Here is a 20482-nt window from a genome sequence, read left to right on the forward strand (position 1 = left end):
TGATGCGGAGCATTTTCTCATGGCTGCACCACAATTTGCCTAAGTCCTTATTGACGTGCATTAAGGTTGTCTCGCATATTTCTCAACTCTAATAAAAAAAAAAAAAAAACCTCACCATGAACAGTCTTACAGGTATTGAGAATTATGGGTATTATGTTGTATCTTCCTCATTGTATGACATTTTTTTTTTTCAGCAGCATTCATCAACATCAGAATGTCAAATTGTTGGAATCTGTCAGACTTGGGATTTTCTGCCCAAGAAAGCAGAATAAAGAGATCTGGCAAGAGAGCATAGACTTTGGTAAGAAAATCATTGAAATTAGGAATCATAGATTCTGAAGTGGGTGAGGAGAGAAATCAAGATAAAAGGAATCAGAATCAATAAGAAGAAAGGAAGGGTCAGTGGTTGTAGTCCCCATGAAGTAAGAACAATTCAGTGATTACATTGTAAGCTCAGGAAGTAGTAGTCAGAAAATGCAATGTGTGAGTACATGATTTCAGAAGTGGGAAAATTCTTGGGTACTGGAAAACACCAGGTATGGCCATAAGCAGCAGCTGAGGTAGAATGGATGGGTGGATATTATTGATAAAGAAATCAAAGGAGAAGACAAAGCATTGAATCTACATGGACACTGTAGATTGAACGGGATCATCTACATGGACGCTGACGTCACTCAAGATGATGGACTCAAGGGGTGCCAGGGTTGCTCAGTGCGTTGAGCATCTGCCTCTGCTCCAGATCATGATCCTGGGTTCCTGGGATCAAGCCACATGTCAGACTCCACACTGAGTGGGACATCTCCTTCTACTTCTCCCTCTGCCCCTCCCCAGCTTCTTCTCTCTCACACACACTGCCTCTCCTCCCTGTCTCTCTCTCTCTCTCTCTCTCTCTCTCTCCCTCCCTCCGTCCTGCTCTCGCTGTCATTCTCTGTCTGTCTGTCTGTCTCTCTCTGTCTAACTCTCTCTAATAAATAAATATTTTTGTTCAAAAACGATGATGGCTTCAAGACTAAGACTTTGAGATAAGCGCAAGTTTCTCATCGAAGAAACGGGTATCTATATCTGGAGTGCCAGGGAAATGGTGAGTAGCAAAGTTTCTATGGAACAAGAGATTTCCTAATGAGGAAGAGGCATAATAGCTTGAAGGTGTCAGAAGAAACAAGGAAAATACTGTACATCCCCACCTCGAAGAACCGTAGAGTTTGGGAGGAAGGGTCCCTATTTAAGACATACGCAAAGGAAGCAGTATTTTCATGGAAAATCCAGGTTACAGTTAAAGCCAGGAAACTCAAGAAACAGGAAATCATGAAACCGACTAAGGAAACAGGAAGTTTTCCAGGTATTCACCTGGACTTCTTAATAATATCACTGATATTCATGGAGTGGCCTAAGTGATGTACGAGGGCTTTGGAGAAGGGAATAAGTTAACTAGCTGGAGGCATGCACTTCCCACTTTACCCACACCTGCTTCCGATGCATTCTCTTGGTGCCCAGGCCCGGACTGCAGCACAGCCCTTGGATCGATCTTTGCCTAGTGAGGGGCAAAACTACATGTTCTCCCAAGGCCTAGGGACTCCTATGACATTTCTTCTGTCTGCTATTTCCTGGGATCACTCTCCAACCTCGCACCCGGGGCCATGTCCCTGGCTGGTGAGCCTGCTGACGTGCCCAGAGGGAGGGGCCCACACGTATCACAATGGGCATTGAGCCAGGGGATGATGCGCGGCCTGGCTTGGGACATAAATAATGGGGTAAGTCTGAGCTTATGTCCAGTTACTCATTTGGTCAAGATGAGTAACTAGCCAAACGCCCTTGGAGAAATGACAAAAAAGCTGCCTCGGATTTCTTCTTCTCGACCCCAGGCTCCACCTACGCACTCTATTCCTTGCTCCTCTCCACCCCGGGCTCCACCTATCCACTCTATTCCTTCCTCCTCCCGAAACCAGGCTCCACCTACCCACTCTATTCCTTCCTCCTCTCGACCCGGAGCTCCACCTACCCACTCTTTTCCTTCCTCCTCACGACCCCGGGCTCCACCTACCCACTCTATTCCTTCCTCCTCTCCACCCAGGGCTCCACCTACCCACTCTATTCCTTCCTCCTCTCGACCCGGAGCTCCACCTACCCACTCTTTGCCTTCCTCCTCACGACCCCGGGCTCCACCTACCCACTCTTTTCCTTCCTCCTCTCGACCCCGAGCTCCACCTACCCACTCTTTTCCTTCCTCCTCTCAACCCCGGTCTCCTTCTATCTACTCTATTCCTTCCTTCTCTCATTGTCCAAGGCCCTTTCCTCTTGTACGTAACTCTTTTTGTCCACAGAATACTCCCCAGCGTCGGCCACCCCTCTCAACTCATAAGCCTATCTCTTTCCCTCCTGTTCATAGTGCTGTCCCTCCTTGCCGCCCTAACGTACAGGTTTCCCCACCCAAATCTTGCTCTATTCCTTCCAAAACCTCCAGCCCCCGCTCCTTTTTTCTCGCTACTGTTCTCCGTTACTCCAGTTTGTTCTTTGCTCCTACTCCCCCTCCCAGCCCTAAGTAGACGTTAAAGTCTTATCCTCCCCAACATTCCAGCCAACTCCATCCAGACCTCCGTGATTCACAAATCCTATCCTGGAGAGATGATTTCCCTGTGAGTGGGACGGTTCTGACATCATCCAGAATTGCCAGAACAATCGATCCCCAGGAGCTTCACTTGGTGAATGTTGGGAACTCAAGACAATGCCAATCAACATTTAGCTTGCAGGGTAAGCCTTGTCCATCATGACGTTTTCACCCACAACGTGGTTATCGTACTATTCTCTGTATGTTACCTTCATCCTTGTAAATCGCCTTCAGATGCCAGAGATACCTTTAGCAGGGTCGTCTCTGCCAGAAAACCAGTTTCTTTCCTCTCTTTCCTAATTAGCCGGCCTGAATGAATTCTACATTTATAACTGGTTTCTCCATGGAATTTGGTCTGTGACCCCAGAGCAAACAGCAAGACCAAGGACACAAGGTAGAGAAGAGTGAGTGGAAATCATGTCATCTGATCTCTACACAGGTGAGTCCTATTGATCTGCCCTGGATGAAAGTGAATGCGAGAATGGGTGACCTCGAAGAACTCCCACACAAGCACAAGACCCCTATTATAGACATAGAAGGATTCAAGGTTCTTTGGTCTGGTTCTTCCAAGACTCTATTGTTCTGCACCTAGGATTTGTGGAAACGGACTAGGGACTTTTTGCCGTTAACAAATGCTTCCTGCAAAAAAGAAGGGGGCCCCACATTATGATCTCATTGAAGCTCTGACCCTTGAACCTCTGAATCCCAGAAAATGGCAGGACCCGAGCCTGGAAGGAAAGTATACATCCATATCCTTTCCAGGTGATAGCATCAAATAAACAGATTATACATATGTGTACATAGTAAGTATACATTATATATATATATATATATTCGTATATATATTAAAGTCATCTTCATAAACCAATATATAGATCCCGTGGAATCTCAATCAAATTCGGACACATATCTTCAGGAAACGTGAGAAGCTGATGATACTTTGCAGCGACAGGCAAAAGAGCCAGGAATACCCATGACTCCTTTAAGAACTGGTAAGAATCATTTTGCTACCGGATACGAGACTTACCACAAGAGCCAAAATTCCATAGCCCTTGCCTCTCTACCTTTCTATTGTGGGGCGTGGCCCTCTCACCCCATTCTACAACTCTAGTCCAAGCAGGTGTCTTGGGCTGTCACAGGGCTGCCTGTGGGGCTGCCTCAGGGCAATTGGGGTAAAGAGCTCAGTTCAAAGAAAGCAAGGGAGGGAGGGAGGTGTGGACCCATGGCAAGAGAAAGAAAGGGAGGAAGCAAGAAGGGACAGAAGGAAGGAAGGAGGGAGGGGAAAGAAAGGAAGGAAAGAAGGAAGGAAGGAAGGAAGGAAGGAAGGAAGGAAGGAAGGAAAGAAGGAAGTAGGCAGGGAAGGAAGGAGGGAGAGAGGGAAGGAAGGAAGGCCTTAGTAGAAAGCTCCTCATTTACTGGAGCTTCCCTTCGCCAGTGGGGCATCAACCCTGGAGAGCAGACTGGGAGACCAAAGGGTCCAGCGGGGACGCCCAGCCTCCACAAGGGGAGCTGAGCCTGAGAGAGCTCCATTAGCCCCAGTGTAACTTAGGGCCCCCTGCCCCCCACCCCAGACATGAGACCACGCCACTCCCAAAGTGGGGACACTGGGGAAGCCACACTCAAACACCTGCAACTTCTGCCCTCCTGGTAAATTTGAGGAAAATGTATCCATTCGGTTAATTGTGTAAGTTAATCTTACAGCTTCTCTAAGATGGACGTGTCAGAGCGCTTGCTGTTGCTTCTCCGTGTAACCACGTCAACAACGTCCATTCTTTCATCCTGTGATCGTGTGCTGAGCCCCTGGGGTGTGCTGGCCCAGGCCCCACGGACTTTGGACCCAAGTCGCCCTCCCTCCCCCTGGGGCGTCCTTCTGATGCCCACGATCTCGTCTCTGGGTCAGCCCGCAATGTGATGACCGCAGGCTGAACCATGTCAGGGTGCACAGCGATATCGCGCTCCACAACGCTACAGTGTGGAGCTTGGGAGAAGATGATGGCCACACGTGGTGTTCAGCGCCCATCTCAGCCTCGTTCCTGAAACCCAGCCTGTGTGCCATGCGTGGATACATAAAGATGACTTTCAAGCGTCAGTCGGACCTTTCCTTTGTGGAGTCTCACATTGTTCTGCCCGCATGCACTGGCTCAAATCCCTCATCTTGGGCATGGCTGCGTGGCCCAGCGGTTTAGCATGTGCCCTCGGCCCAGGGCGTGATCCTGGAGTCCCGGCATCGAGCCGCACAGCCGGCTCCCTGCCTGGAGCCTGCGTTCCCCCTGCCCGTGTCTCTACCTGTCTCTCTCTGTGTCTCTCGTGATTAAATATATACCATCTTTAAAAAGTACGTGGTGTCCATCTGAAGTGTATACTATCCACTGATTTCTTTATCTCAATGACTCCATTTTTCTTTCTGGGGTTGGTTTCGTTGTTTGTTTGTTTTGGCATCTGTTCTTCAGGGTCTTGTACTTTTTCATAGAACTTCAAGTTTTTGTTCTACGCCTTTCATGACATGAAATTATTGGTGAAGTATTTGTGTAAATATGCCCTTTCTTATACCTGTTGACCATCCCTCACATGGATTGTTTGCTCGACCGTTTCCTAGTTTTGGAGTGTGAGCTCACCTTCAGCGGGGCTTTCCTTGTGATCTGGACCATGGTGGTGCTCCTACAGTGTGATAAATTTGGTACCTAACACCTCAGAGGTCACATGGACCTAAAACCAGTTTCATTTTTCGCTGTGGATCTCTATATCACATAGTTCACATTTTGGACTCAAAACGAGGGCAAGCGGTAGGCACAGGATTTCTCTTATTTTGGTTTTAAGATTTTATTTATTTCCCCATGAGAGACACACAGAGAGAGGCAGTGACACAGGCAGAGGGAGAAGCAGGCTCCCTTCAGCGTGCCCGATGCGGAACTCGATCCCAGGTCCCCAGGATCAATCCCTGATCCAAAGGCAGATGCACAGCGCTTGAGCCCCCCAGGCATCCCAGGCACAGGATTTTGGTATCTCAGGGGAAATTATGTTTAACTCAGATACCAGTCAGAGACATTTCCAATTCTCAGTGACGACAGTTGTTTTACTTCCAGATAAGCAGCAAAAACCAAGCCCCTAGCAGTTAACAAATTTAATCATCTGCACACCACCGCATCCTACACTGCCATTAATATAACCTCAAGTGCTTATCTCTCCTTATTTTGTACATCTGGACATTTCCTTTTCGTATACTAGGATTGGCTGCACCATCGTTTTTTTTTTTATATAAATTCATTTTTTATTGGTGTTCAATTGCCAACATATAGAACAACACCCAGTGCTCCTCCAATCACGCGCCCGCCTCGGTGCCCTTCACCCAGTCACCCCCACCTCCCCTTCCCCCCCCCCGCCCCGTTCGTTTCCCAGAGTTACCAGTCTCTCATGTTCTGTCTCCCTTTCTGATATTTCCCACTCCTCATTTTTCTCCTTTCCCCTTTGTTCCCTTTCACTATTCTTTATATTCCACAAACGAGTGAGACCCTATAATGTGTGTCCTTCTCCGATTGAATGATTTCACTTAGCATAATACCCTCCAGTTCCATCCACGTCGAAGCAAATGGTGGGTATTTGTCGTTTCTAATGGCTGAGTAATATTCCATTGTATACATACACCACATCTTCTTTATCCATTCATCTTTTCATGGACACCGAGGCTCCTTCCACAGTTTGGCTGTTGTGGACATTGCTGCTAGAAACATCGGGGTGCAGGTGTCCCAGCGTTTCATTGCATCTGTATGTTTGCGGTAAATCCCCAGCACTGCCATTGCTGGGTCGAAGGGCAGATCTAGTTTTAACTCTTTGAGGAACCCCCGCACACTTTTCTAGAGTGGTTGCACGAGTTCACATTCCCACCAACAGTGCAGGAGGGTTCCCCTTTCTCCACATCCTCTCCGACATTTGTGGTTTCCTGCCTGGTTAATTTTCCCCATTCTCACTGGTGTGAGGTGGTATCTCATTGTGGGATCGATTCATAGTTCCCCGATGGCAAGTGATGCGGAGCATTTTCTCATGGCTGCACCACAATTTGCCTAAGTCCTTATTGACGTGCATTAAGGTTGTCTCGCATATTTCTCAACTCTAATAAAAAAAAAAAAAAAAAACCTCACCATGAACAGTCTTACAGGTATTGAGAATTATGGGTATTATGTTGTATCTTCCTCATTGTATGACATTTTTTTTTTCAGCAGCATTCATCAACATCAGAATGTCAAATTGTTGGAATCTGTCAGACTTGGGATTTTCTGCCCAAGAAAGCAGAATAAAGAGATCTGGCAAGAGAGCATAGACTTTGGTAAGAAAATCATTGAAATTAGGAATCATAGATTCTGAAGTGGGTGAGGAGAGAAATCAAGATAAAAGGAATCAGAATCAATAAGAAGAAAGGAAGGGTCAGTGGTTGTAGTCCCCATGAAGTAAGAACAATTCAGTGATTACATTGTAAGCTCAGGAAGTAGTAGTCAGAAAATGCAATGTGTGAGTACATGATTTCAGAAGTGGGAAAATTCTTGGGTACTGGAAAACACCAGGTATGGCCATAAGCAGCAGCTGAGGTAGAATGGATGGGTGGATATTATTGATAAAGAAATCAAAGGAGAAGACAAAGCATTGAATCTACATGGACACTGTAGATTGAACGGGATCATCTACATGGACGCTGACGTCACTCAAGATGATGGACTCAAGGGGTGCCAGGGTTGCTCAGTGCGTTGAGCATCTGCCTCTGCTCCAGATCATGATCCTGGGTTCCTGGGATCAAGCCACATGTCAGACTCCACACTGAGTGGGACATCTCCTTCTACTTCTCCCTCTGCCCCTCCCCAGCTTCTTCTCTCTCACACACACTGCCTCTCCTCCCTGTCTCTCTCTCTCTCTCTCTCTCTCTCTCTCTCTCCCTCCCTCCGTCCTGCTCTCGCTGTCATTCTCTGTCTGTCTGTCTGTCTCTCTCTGTCTAACTCTCTCTAATAAATAAATATTTTTGTTCAAAAACGATGATGGCTTCAAGACTAAGACTTTGAGATAAGCGCAAGTTTCTCATCGAAGAAACGGGTATCTATATCTGGAGTGCCAGGGAAATGGTGAGTAGCAAAGTTTCTATGGAACAAGAGATTTCCTAATGAGGAAGAGGCATAATAGCTTGAAGGTGTCAGAAGAAACAAGGAAAATACTGTACATCCCCACCTCGAAGAACCGTAGAGTTTGGGAGGAAGGGTCCCTATTTAAGACATACGCAAAGGAAGCAGTATTTTCATGGAAAATCCAGGTTACAGTTAAAGCCAGGAAACTCAAGAAACAGGAAATCATGAAACCGACTAAGGAAACAGGAAGTTTTCCAGGTATTCACCTGGACTTCTTAATAATATCACTGATATTCATGGAGTGGCCTAAGTGATGTACGAGGGCTTTGGAGAAGGGAATAAGTTAACTAGCTGGAGGCATGCACTTCCCACTTTACCCACACCTGCTTCCGATGCATTCTCTTGGTGCCCAGGCCCGGACTGCAGCACAGCCCTTGGATCGATCTTTGCCTAGTGAGGGGCAAAACTACATGTTCTCCCAAGGCCTAGGGACTCCTATGACATTTCTTCTGTCTGCTATTTCCTGGGATCACTCTCCAACCTCGCACCCGGGGCCATGTCCCTGGCTGGTGAGCCTGCTGACGTGCCCAGAGGGAGGGGCCCACACGTATCACAATGGGCATTGAGCCAGGGGATGATGCGCGGCCTGGCTTGGGACATAAATAATGGGGTAAGTCTGAGCTTATGTCCAGTTACTCATTTGGTCAAGATGAGTAACTAGCCAAACGCCCTTGGAGAAATGACAAAAAAGCTGCCTCGGATTTCTTCTTCTCGACCCCAGGCTCCACCTACGCACTCTATTCCTTGCTCCTCTCCACCCCGGGCTCCACCTATCCACTCTATTCCTTCCTCCTCCCGAAACCAGGCTCCACCTACCCACTCTATTCCTTCCTCCTCTCGACCCGGAGCTCCACCTACCCACTCTTTTCCTTCCTCCTCACGACCCCGGGCTCCACCTACCCACTCTATTCCTTCCTCCTCTCCACCCAGGGCTCCACCTACCCACTCTATTCCTTCCTCCTCTCGACCCGGAGCTCCACCTACCCACTCTTTGCCTTCCTCCTCACGACCCCGGGCTCCACCTACCCACTCTTTTCCTTCCTCCTCTCGACCCCGAGCTCCACCTACCCACTCTTTTCCTTCCTCCTCTCAACCCCGGTCTCCTTCTATCTACTCTATTCCTTCCTTCTCTCATTGTCCAAGGCCCTTTCCTCTTGTACGTAACTCTTTTTGTCCACAGAATACTCCCCAGCGTCGGCCACCCCTCTCAACTCATAAGCCTATCTCTTTCCCTCCTGTTCATAGTGCTGTCCCTCCTTGCCGCCCTAACGTACAGGTTTCCCCACCCAAATCTTGCTCTATTCCTTCCAAAACCTCCAGCCCCCGCTCCTTTTTTCTCGCTACTGTTCTCCGTTACTCCAGTTTGTTCTTTGCTCCTACTCCCCCTCCCAGCCCTAAGTAGACGTTAAAGTCTTATCCTCCCCAACATTCCAGCCAACTCCATCCAGACCTCCGTGATTCACAAATCCTATCCTGGAGAGATGATTTCCCTGTGAGTGGGACGGTTCTGACATCATCCAGAATTGCCAGAACAATCGATCCCCAGGAGCTTCACTTGGTGAATGTTGGGAACTCAAGACAATGCCAATCAACATTTAGCTTGCAGGGTAAGCCTTGTCCATCATGGCGTTTTCACCCACAACGTGGTTATCGTACTATTCTCTGTATGTTACCTTCATCCTTGTAAATCGCCTTCAGATGCCAGAGATACCTTTAGCAGGGTCGTCTCTGCCAGAAAACCAGTTTCTTTCCTCTCTTTCCTAATTAGCCGGCCTGAATGAATTCTACATTTATAACTGGTTTCTCCATGGAATTTGGTCTGTGACCCCAGAGCAAACAGCAAGACCAAGGACACAAGGTAGAGAAGAGTGAGTGGAAATCATGTCATCTGATCTCTACACAGGTGAGTCCTATTGATCTGCCCTGGATGAAAGTGAATGCGAGAATGGGTGACCTCGAAGAACTCCCACACAAGCACAAGACCCCTATTATAGACATAGAAGGATTCAAGGTTCTTTGGTCTGGTTCTTCCAAGACTCTATTGTTCTGCACCTAGGATTTGTGGAAACGGACTAGGGACTTTTTGCCGTTAACAAATGCTTCCTGCAAAAAAGAAGGGGGCCCCACATTATGATCTCATTGAAGCTCTGACCCTTGAACCTCTGAATCCCAGAAAATGGCAGGACCCGAGCCTGGAAGGAAAGTATACATCCATATCCTTTCCAGGTGATAGCATCAAATAAACAGATTATACATATGTGTACATAGTAAGTATACATTATATATATATATATATATTCGTATATATATTAAAGTCATCTTCATAAACCAATATATAGATCCCGTGGAATCTCAATCAAATTCGGACACATATCTTCAGGAAACGTGAGAAGCTGATGATACTTTGCAGCGACAGGCAAAAGAGCCAGGAATACCCATGACTCCTTTAAGAACTGGTAAGAATCATTTTGCTACCGGATACGAGACTTACCACAAGAGCCAAAATTCCATAGCCCTTGCCTCTCTACCTTTCTATTGTGGGGCGTGGCCCTCTCACCCCATTCTACAACTCTAGTCCAAGCAGGTGTCTTGGGCTGTCACAGGGCTGCCTGTGGGGCTGCCTCAGGGCAATTGGGGTAAAGAGCTCAGTTCAAAGAAAGCAAGGGAGGGAGGGAGGTGTGGACCCATGGCGAGAGAAAGAAAGGGAGGAAGCAAGAAGGGACAGAAGGAAGGAAGGAGGGAGGGGAAAGAAAGGAAGGAAAGAAAGAAGGAAGGAAGGAAGGAAGGAAGGAAGGAAGGAAGGAAAGAAGGAAGTAGGCAGGGAAGGAAGGAGGGAGAGAGGGAAGGAAGGAAGGCCTTAGTAGAAAGCTCCTCATTTACTGGAGCTTCCCTTCGCCAGTGGGGCATCAACCCTGGAGAGCAGACTGGGAGACCAAAGGGTCCAGCGGGGACGCCCAGCCTCCACAAGGGGAGCTGAGCCTGAGAGAGCTCCATTAGCCCCAGTGTAACTTAGGGCCCCCTGCCCCCACCCCAGACATGAGACCACGCCACTCCCAAAGTGGGGACACTGGGGAAGCCACACTCAAACACCTGCAACTTCTGCCCTCCTGGTAAATTTGAGGAAAATGTATCCATTCGGTTAATTGTGTAAGTTAATCTTACAGCTTCTCTAAGATGGACGTGTCAGAGCGCTTGCTGTTGCTTCTCCGTGTAACCACGTCAACAACGTCCATTCTTTCATCCTGTGATCGTGTGCTGAGCCCCTGGGGTGTGCTGGCCCAGGCCCCACGGACTTTGGACCCAAGTCGCCCTCCCTCCCCCTGGGGCGTCCTTCTGATGCCCACGATCTCGTCTCTGGGTCAGCCCGCAATGTGATGACCGCAGGCTGAACCATGTCAGGGTGCACAGCGATATCGCGCTCCACAACGCTACAGTGTGGAGCTTGGGAGAAGATGATGGCCACACGTGGTGTTCAGCGCCCATCTCAGCCTCGTTCCTGAAACCCAGCCTGTGTGCCATGCGTGGATAAATAAAGATGACTTTCAAGCGTCAGTCGGACCTTTCCTTTGTGGAGTCTCACATTGTTCTGCCCGCATGCACTTGCTCAAATCCCTCATTCCTAACTTGGGAAGGGAAACAGGCATTCAGATCCAGTAAATAGAGAGATACCCCCCCCAAGTCAATAAAAACCGTTCAGCACCTCGACATTTAATAGTGAAGCTTGCAAATTCCAAAGATAAAGAGAAGATCCTTAAAGCAGGAAGATAGAAGAAATATCTAACCTTTATGGGGAGAAATATTAGATTAACAGCAAACCTCTCCACAGAGACCTGGCAGGCCAGAAAGGGCTGGCAGGATATATTCAGGGTCCTAAACGAGAAGAATATGCAGCCAAGAATACTTTATCCAGCAAGGCTCTCATTCAGAAAAGAAGGATAGATAAAGAGCTTCCAAGATAGGCAACAAACTGAAAGAATGTGACCACCAATCCAGTTCTGCAAGAAATACTAAGGGCGATTCTTTAATAGAAAGAGGATGTCCAAGAAAACAATCCACAAAAACCATGACTGAATAGGTAGTATGATGACAATAAATTCATATCCTTCAATAGTAACTCTGAAAGTGAATGGGCTTAATAACCTCATCAAAAGGTGCAAAGTTTCAGACTGGATGAAAAGGAAAACCCATCTATTTGCTGTTTACAAGAGACTCATGTGAGACATAAGGACACCTACATCCTGAAAATAAAAGGTTGGAGGACTATGTACCATTCAAAGGGTCCTCAAAAGAAAGCAGGGGTAGCCATCCTTATATCAGATAAACTAAAGTTTATCCCCAAGACTGTAGTGAGAGATAAATAGGGACACTATATCATACTTAAAGCATCTATCCAACAAGATGACCTAACAATCATCAATATTTATGCCCCGAATGTGGGAGCTGCCAAGTATATCAATCAATTAATAACCAAAGTTAAGACATACTTAGATAATCATACACTTATACCTGGTGACTTGTACGTAGTGCTTTCTTTTTTTTTCTTTTGTTTTTTCGTAGTGCTTTCTATAATCAACAGATCTCTAAGCACATCTCCAAAGAAACAAGAGCTTTAAATGATACACTGTACCCGATGAATTTCACAGATATTTACAGAACTTTACACCCAAACTCAACTGAATTCATCTCAACTGCACATGGAACCTTTTCCAGAATAGACCATATACTGGGTCACAAATCAGGTCTGAACTGATACGAAAAGATTGGGATAGTCCCCTTCATATTTTAAGAGCGTAATGCTTTGAAATTAGAATTATATCACAAGAAGACGTTTGCAAGGATTTCAAAAACATGGAGGTTAAGGACCATCCTGCTAAAACATGAAAGGGTCAACCAGGAACATAAAGAAGAATTAAGAAGATTCATGGAAACTAATGAGAATGAAGATACAACCATTCAAAATCTTTGGGATACAGGAAAAGCAGTCCTGAGGGGGGAAATACATCACAATGCAAGCATCCATCCAAAAACTGGAAAGAACTCAAATACAAAAGCTAACCTTGCACCTAAAGGAGCCAGAGAAAAAAAAGCAAATAGATCCTACACCGAGCAGAAGAAGAGAGTTAATAAAGACTTGAGCAGAACTCAATGAAATAGGGACCAGAAGAACTGTGGAACAGATCAACAAAACCAGGAGTTTGTTCATTGAAAGAATTAATAAGATAGATAAACCATTAGTCAGCCTTATTAAAAAGAAGAGAGAGAAGACTCAAAATAATAAAATCATGAATGATAAAGAAGAGACCACTACCAACCTCAAGGAAACACAAACGATTTTAAAAACATATTATGAGCAGCTATGTGCCAATAAATTAGGCAATCTAGAAGAAATGGACGCATATCTGGAAAACCAGAAACTACCAAAACTGGACATGGAAGAAATAGAAAACCTGAACAGGCCGATAACCAGAGAGGAAATTGAGCAGTCATCAAAAACCTCCCAAGACACAAAAGTCCAGGGTCAGATGGCTTCCCTGGGGAATTCTATCAAACGTTTAAAGAAGATACCATACCTATTCCAGTAAAGCTGTTTGGAAAGATGAAAGAGCTGGAGTACTTCTAAACTCGTTCTATGAGGCCAGCATCACCTTAATTCCAAAATCCGATAAAGACACCACCAAAAAGGTGAATGATAGACCAATATCCCTGATGAACATGGATGCAAAAATTCTCAACAATATACTAGCCAATAGGACCCAACAAAACATTAAGAAAATGATTCACCATGACCAAGTGGAATTTATCCCTGAGATGAAAAGTTGGTTCAACACCCATAAGAGCAATCAATGTGATTGATCATATTAACAAGAGAAAAAACAAGAACCCTATGATCCTCCCAATACAGGCAGAGAAAGAATTTGATATAATACAGCATCCCTTCCTGATCAAAACTCTTCAGAGCGTAGAAGGGATACAGGAAACATTCCTCAATATTTTAAAAGCCATCTACGAAAAGCCCACAGCAAATAACATTCTCAATAGGGAAACACTGGGAACCTTTCCCCTAAGAACAGAAACAAGACAGGGATGTCCACTCTCACCACTGCTATTCAACATAGTACTAGTAGTCCTAGCCTCAGAAATCAGGCAACAAAAAGAAACAAATTGCATTAAAATTGGCAAAGAAGAAGTCAAACTCTCCCTCTTCGCTGATGACATGATACTCTACATAGAAAACCCAAAAGACTCCACCCCAAGATTGCTGGAAGTCATAGAGCAATTTGGCAGTGTGGCAGCATACAAAATCAATGCGCAGAAGTCAGGGGCATTCCTATACACTAAAAATGAGACTGAAGAAAGAGAAAATAAGGAGTCAATCCCATTTGTAATTGCACCCAAAAGCACAAGATACCTAGGAATAATCCTAACCAAAGAGGTAAAGGATCTATACCGTAAAAATTACAAAACACTTCTGAAAGAAATTGAGGACGACAAAAGAAATAGAAAAATATTCCATGTTCATGGATTGGAAGAATTAATATTGTGAAAATGTCAAAGCTACCCATGTAATTTACACATTTAATGAAATCCCTATCAAAATACCATGGACTTTCTTCAGAGCGTTGGAACAAATTATTTTAAGATTTGTATGGAATCAGGGGATCCCTGGTGGCGCAGTTGTTTGGTGCCTGCCTTTGGCCCAGGGCGCGATCCGGGAGACCAGGATCGAATCCCACATCGGGCTCCCAGTGCATGGAGCCTGCTTCTCCCTCTGCCTATGTCTCTGCCTCTCTCTCTCTCTCTGTATGTGACTATCATAAATGAATAAAAATTAAAAAAAAAGATTTGTGTGGAATCAGAAATGACCCCAAATAGCCAGGGGAATATTGAAAAAGAAAACCAGAGCTGGGGGTATCACAATGCCAGATATCAGGTTGGACTAAAAAGCTGTGGTCATCAAGACAGTGTGGTACTGGCACAAAAACAGACACATAGATCAATGGAACAGAACAGAGAATCCAGGAGTGGATTCTCAACTTTATGGTCAACTAACATTTGACAAAGGAGGAAAGACTGTCCACTGGAAGAAAGACAGTCTCTTCAATAAATGATGCTGGGAAAATTCGACATCCACATGCAGAAGAATGAAACTAGACCACTCTCTTGCACCATACACAAAGATAAACTCAAAATGGATGAAAGATTTTAATGTGAGACAAGATTCCATCAAAATCCTAGAGGAGAGCACAGACAACACCCTTTTTGAACTTGGCCATGGTAACTTCTTCCAAGATTCATCCATGAAGGCAAGAGAAACAAAAGCAAAAATGAACTATTGGGACTTCATCAAGATAAGAAGCTTTTGCAAAGCAAAAGATACCATCAACAAAACTCAAAGACAACTTACAAAATGGGAGAAAATATTTGCAAATGACATATGAGATAAAGGGCTAGCATCCAAGATCCATAAAGAACTTATTCAACTCAACAGCAAAGAAACAAATAATCCAATCATGAAATGGGCAAAAGACATGAACAGAAATCTCACAGAGGAAGACATAGACATGGCCAACAAGCACATGAAGAAATGCTCTGCATCACTTGCCATTTAGGGCAATACTAACAAAACCACAATGAGATATCATCTCACACCAGTGAGAATGGGGAAAATTAACAAAGCAGGAAACAACAAATGTTGGAGAAGATGTGGAGAAAGGGGAACCCTCCTGGACTTTTGGTGGGTATGTGCACTGGTGCAGTCACTCTGGAAAACTGTGTGGAGGTTCTTCAAAGAGTTAAAAATAGATCTGCCCTACAACCCAGTAATTGCACTGCTGGGGATTTACCCCAAAGATACAGATGCAATGAAACGCCGGGACACCTCCACCCTGATATTTATAGCAGCAATGTCCACATTAGCCAACTGTGGAGAGAGCCTTGGAGTCCATTGAAAGATGAATGTATAAAGAAGATGTGGTACATGTATACAGTGAATATTACTCAGCCATTGGAAACGACAAATACCCACCATTTGCTTCGACGTGGATGGAACTGGAGGATATTATGCTGAGTGAAATAAGTCAATCAGAGAAGGACAATCATTATATGGTCTCATTCATTTGGGGAATATAAAAATAGTGAAAGGGAATAAAGGGGAAAGGAGAAAAAATGAGTGTGAAATATCAGAAAGTGAGACAGAACATGAAAGGCTCCTTACTCTGGGAAAGGAACTATTACACAGAAACGTAATAGACTAGAAACGACAAACACCTATTATTTGCTTCAAGATGGATGTACCTGGAGGGTATTATGCTGAGTGAAATAAGTCAATTGGAGAAGGACAAACATTATATCATCTCATTCATTTGGGGAATATAAAAAATAGTGAAATGGAATAAGGGGAAAGGAGAAGAAATGTGTGGGAAATATCAGAGAGGGAGACAGAACATGAGAGACCCCTAAGTCTGGGAAACGAACAAAGGCTGGTGGAAAGGGAAGTGGGCAGGGGGTGGTGGTGAATGGATGATGGGCACTGAAGGGGGCACTTGATGGGATGAGCACTGGGTGTTATGCTATATGTTGGCAAATTGAACTCCAATAAAAAAATAATTACTACGAATGTAAATGGACAAAACACTGATGAAAAGACATAGGGTGATAGGGTGGATTCACAAACAAAACTCTAAAAAATAAAACAAAACAAACTAAACTCTTTCAATCAACAACAGCAACAACACCAACAAAAGGAAACAAGTCTCGTTTATATGCTGACTATTAGAAATTCATTTCAGATCTACAGACACCTGCTGAATGATAGTGAGCAGATGGAGAAAAATATTGATCACTCAAGAGGTTGTCTGAAGAAGGCAGGAGTAGGAACACTTCTTCCAGACAAAACACATTTTAAAATGGAGGGTGTAGTAAGAGACAAAGAAAGACATTATGTAATAAGAGTGGAGACCTCACAACAAGAAGATTTAACAGTTTTAAATATATGTACACAAAACATAGGATCACCTGAATACATAAAGCAATTAGGCATTAAGGAACTAATTGACAGTAATACAACAATAGTAGGAGACTTTAACACCCCTCTTACATTAATAGAGGGATGACCCAAACTGAAAATCAAAAAGGAAACAATTACTTGGACTAATTCACTGGTTCAAACTTGTTCAAACAGCAGAATACTCATTCCTTTCAAGTGCACATGGTAACTTCTTCAGCATAGGTCACAGATCAGGCCACAAAACAAGTCTCAAAAATTCAAAAACATTGAAATCATACCAAGCATCTTTTCTTTTTTTTTTTTTTTTTTTTTTTTTTTTAATTTTTTATTTATTTATGATAGTCACAGAGAGAGAGAGAGGCAGAGACACAGGCGGAGGGAGAAGCAGGCTCCATGCACCGGGAGCCCGACGTGGGATTCGATCCCGGGTCTCCAGGATCGCGCCCTGGGCCAAAGGCAGGCGCCAAACCGCTGCGCCACCCAGGGATCCCTCCAAGCATCTTTTCTGAGCACAATGTTGTGGAACTAGAAATCAATCCCAAGAGAAAAAAAATTGGAAAAAAACACATACACTGTGGTTTACACCATGCTAGCAAACAATGAATGCATCGAAGGAAAACTCCAAGAAGACAGAAAAAATTACATGGAAACAAATAAAAATGGCAAGACAATGGTCCAGCATCTTTGAGATACAGCAAAATGGATCCTAAAGAGGGAAGGTTACAGCAATACAGACCTACCTCAAACAAAAATCTCAAACCACATAAACCTACGCTAAAGGACTCGGCAAAAGAACAGTAAATAAAACAAAAAAACAGCAGAAGGCCACAAGTACTAAAAATTAGAGCTGAAATATATGTTCCAGAAACAAAAGTAAAAACCAGTAGAACAGATTCATGAAACCACTATCTAGTTCCTTGAAGATCAACAGAATGATAATCTTGTAGCTAGACTCATGAAAGAAGAAGGGAGAAGCAAACAGAATCACAAAGGATAAAGGAGAAATTACAGCCAATTCCATACATTCATTAAATGATTGAAACAGAATATCATGAAAAACTATTGGCCAACATATTGGACAACCTACAGGCAGTGGATAAATTCCTAGAAGTCTAGAAGCTAAAAAAACTGAAGGAGGAAGTAGGTGAAAAGTTCAATGGACTGAATACCAGCAAGGAAATTGAGTCAGTAATAAAAATAACTGCCAACAAACAAACGTTCAGGACCAGATGGCCTCATAGGAATTTCGACCAAACACTGAAGGAGTGCTAATACCTGCTCTTCTGAAATTCTTCAAAAAAAAAAAATCAGACCCGAGGGAGGGGCCTATTCAGTTTTGCTGTTACCTCAATTGATTAGGCAAATTGTACCTGTTGTGGTTTGTGCACTAGAACTACTTAAAATGGTCGATTTTGTCTGTCTCCTATACCTTTCTTTTCATTGTTAAGGGCATATATGTAAAAAATTTTTTTAAAAAGTTTTATGGGTAGGGATCCCTGGGTGGCGCAGCGGTTTGGCGCCTGCCTTTGGCCCAGGGCGCGATCCTGGAGAGCCGGGATTGAATCCCACATCGGGCTCCCGGTGCATGGAGCCTGCTTCTCCCTCTGCCTGTGTCTCTGCCTCTCTCTCTCTCTCTCTCTCTCTGTGACTATCATAAATAAATAAAATTTAAAAAAAAAAAAATAAATAAAAAGTTTTATGGGTAAACCTTTAAAATAGCTTCCAAAATTTTGGTAACCTGAATCTTTGACATTTCATGTATATTGAAATTCGATTTACAACCCACAGTATAACAGCCAGTACTTATCCTGACAGGTGATCCCTCAGTTCCCATCACCCAGTCACCCCATGCCCCCCGACCTCCCTTTCCCCAACTCTTTGTTCATTTTCCAGAGTTAGGATTCTCATGGTTTGTCTCCCTCTCTATTTTTCCCATTAATTTCCCCTCCTCCCCTGGATAATCCTTTCACTATTATTATAATCCCCATATGAATGAAACTATATAATGTTTGTCCTTCTCTGATTGACTTATTTCACTCAGCATAATCCTCTCCAGTTCCATCCAGGTTGAAGAAAATGGTGGGTATTCGTCCTTCTAATGTCTGAGTAATATTCCATTATATATATATATGGACCGCATCATCTTTATCCATTCATTTGTCTAAGGACACAGAGGCTCCTTCCACAGTTTGGCTATTGTGGATATTGCTGTAATAAACACTGGAGTCAATGTGTCCTGGCATTTGACTGCATCTATATCTTTGGGTAAATCCCCAGCAGTGCAATTTCTGGGTCATAGGGCAGATCTATTTTTAACTCTCTGGGGAACGTCCACACAGATTTCCAGAATGGCTGCACCAGTTAACATTCCCACCAACAGTGCAGGAGGGTTCCCCTTTCTCCACACCCTCTGCAACATTTGTTGTTTCATGTCTTGTTAATTTTCCCCATTCTCACCATTCTGTGGTGGTATCTCATTGTGGTTTTGATTTGTATTTCCCTGATGGCCAGTGATGTGGAGCATTTTCTCACGTGCTTCCTGGCCATGAATATGTCTTCTTTGGTGAAATGTCTGTTATGTCTTCAGCCCATTTGATGATTGGACTGTTTCTTTCTTGGGTGTTGAATTTGATATGTTCTTATTAGATCTTGGATACTAGCTCTTTATCTGATATGTCATTTGCAAATATCTTCTCCCATTCTGTAGGTTGTATTTTAGTTTTGTTGACTGCTTCTTTTGCTGTGCAGAAGCTTTTATCCTGATGAAGTCCCAATAGAGTTCATTTTTGCTTTCATTTCCTTTGCCTTCATAGATGTATCTTGCAAGAAGTTGCTGTGGCCAAGTTCATAAAGGGTGTTGCCTGTCATCTCCCCTAGGATTTTGATGGATTCTTGTCTCATCACATTGAGATCTTTCATCCATTTTTAGTTTATCATTGTGTCTGGTGTGAGAGAATAGTCTAGTTTCAGTCTTTTGTACGTGTTTGTCAACTTGTCCCAACACCATTTAATGAAGAGAGTGTCCTTTTTACAGTGGATAGTCTTTCTTGCTTTGTCAAATATTAGTTGACTATAGAGTTGAGAGCCCATTTCTGGGGTCTCTATTCTGTTCCATTGATCTATGTGTCTGTTTTTGTGCCAGTACCACACTGTCTTGATGATCACAGCTTTGTACTACAGCTTTAAATCTGGCATTGTGATGCCCCCTGATCTGGAGTTTTTTTCCCAATATGCCCCTGGCTATTCGGGGTCTTTTCAGATTCCACAAAAAAACTAAGATTATTTATTCCAACTCTGTGAAGAAAGTCCATGGTATTTTTATAGGGATTTCATTGAACCTGTAAAAGGCCCTGGGTAGCATAGACACTTTCACAATATTTATTCTTCCAATACATGAGCATGGAAAGTTTTTCCATCTCTTTGATTCTTCCTCAATTTATTTCAGAAGTGTTCTGTAGTTTTTAGGGTATAGATCCTTTACCTCTTTGGTTAGGTTTATTCCTATGTATCTTCTGGTTTGTGGTCCAATTGTAAATAGGATTGAGTCCTTAATTTCTCTTTATTCCCACTCATTGTCAGTGTAGAGAAATGCCACTGATTTCTGGGCATTGATTTCCATATCCTGCCACATTGCTGAATTGCTGAATGAGTTCTAGCAATCTTGGGGTGGAGTCTTTGGGTTTTCAAAGTACAGTATCTTGTCAT

The 20482-nt window shown here is 44.0% G+C and overlaps 2 long non-coding RNA genes across 2 annotated transcripts; both read left to right on the forward strand.

Annotated features, from left to right (window-relative positions):
• Nucleotides 1-2915: 2915 nt before the first annotated feature.
• LOC140594177 (uncharacterized) lies at nucleotides 2916-4624 on the forward strand. The gene is made up of 3 exons (XR_011994757.1): nucleotides 2916-3044; nucleotides 3481-3597; nucleotides 4307-4624. It is a non-coding gene; the product is annotated as an uncharacterized lncRNA (long non-coding RNA).
• A 4920-nt stretch (nucleotides 4625-9544) lies between these two features.
• Nucleotides 9545-11387, forward strand: LOC140594176 (uncharacterized). The gene is made up of 3 exons (XR_011994756.1): nucleotides 9545-9673; nucleotides 10110-10226; nucleotides 10935-11387. It is a non-coding gene; the product is annotated as an uncharacterized lncRNA (long non-coding RNA).
• Nucleotides 11388-20482: the final 9095 nt, after the last annotated feature.

The sequence above is a fragment of the Vulpes vulpes genome, chromosome 10, assembly GCF_048418805.1.
Source record: "Vulpes vulpes isolate BD-2025 chromosome 10, VulVul3, whole genome shotgun sequence".
Classification (NCBI taxonomy): Eukaryota; Metazoa; Chordata; class Mammalia; order Carnivora; family Canidae; genus Vulpes; species Vulpes vulpes.